We start from the raw sequence: 1,299 nt of genomic DNA on the forward strand, positions 1-1,299 counted from the left end.
CGAAAATAGTTCCAAACAAAGATCACAGCACTGTTTTGCATCTCTGAGCAATGGTGTTTACTTATTGAATTAATCAGCTTTTTGAATGAATTGGTTGAATAAATTATTCAGTGATTCACTCATTAACACAGCCAAATGCTCTGTTCCTAAATGAATCAATCGTATGAATTACTCAGTTGAATCTCAATGACTCACTCATTAACAGTCACTTGCTGTCACCTACTGGCGGTTTTAATTTCACATTTCAACTATTTTTTTCATGTTTTAAATTATTTAAAATATCAGTATTCAGCGTTTTATGTTAAAAACAAAACATTAGGCCTATTTATGCATCTGTAAGTGCAGTGTAACAGTATGTACTTTTACTTGAGTATGGCTTCCAGGTACTTTATACACCACTGCAGACTACCCTGGGTAATGAAGGAGCGTTGTCTTCAAGAGCAAAACACACACTCGCTCACTCATTGAGTGTCACTCTCCCTGCCAATAACTCTTTGTGCATTCAGTGGCACACGACACATGTCAGTGTACTCCTTCACCACTGCCCTTTAAGGCAGTTGCAGTTCCATCTTCTTGTCACTCTAGAGGGGCCCTCTTTGCTTTGACTTAATTTGGTGGGAGAGCAGCGCTGGAGATTTTCCACCAGCCTGACAGGCCCTTGAAGGAACACTTAGGGACAGCAGAAGAGAATCTACAATCATTTGCTGAAGACATAGATCTCCCTTCAGGCAGTGTCCCCAGTGTTGTCGCTTTGTGCCTGGCACATACACAATAGAAAGCTCGACCTTACTGTTCATTGAAATGTTTAATCTTGTGAGACAGAGGCTTAGTAGATGAATCAAAGCTTATGCATAAAAGGTCAAACACAGAGTTGATCTACTACAGTGTTTCAGTGGACCTTGAAAACACACACACACACACACACACTTGTGAAACCATTTCATCTGAGATGTACTTGGACATGCACAAGATCTTAAAATGGAAGAAGGAACTTTTCTCAAAATTAACTTTAGTTTCTTGAGACATTTTTTTTTTTTTTTGCAATGAATGTACACATACAGTATATGCACATGTATGACGATCCACAAATGAGGGCAAGAGATCCACACAGGCACGGCAATCGACAAACACATGCAAGAGATCCACACATGCTGCATTCAAAAATGCACACATCAGAATGAGCATCTATATAAACAATGTCTTTACTGACAATAAAATCCGCAAATGGTCTATCCATGCTTGTAAATGTAATTTCAGGCAGAAAATCACGAATGGTATCATGCCTCACAAATGTCCGTT

The sequence above is a fragment of the Sinocyclocheilus anshuiensis genome, unplaced genomic scaffold (assembly GCF_001515605.1).
Source record: "Sinocyclocheilus anshuiensis isolate Anshui unplaced genomic scaffold, SAMN03320099.WGS_v1.1 scaffold1961, whole genome shotgun sequence".
Classification (NCBI taxonomy): domain Eukaryota; kingdom Metazoa; phylum Chordata; class Actinopteri; order Cypriniformes; family Cyprinidae; genus Sinocyclocheilus; species Sinocyclocheilus anshuiensis.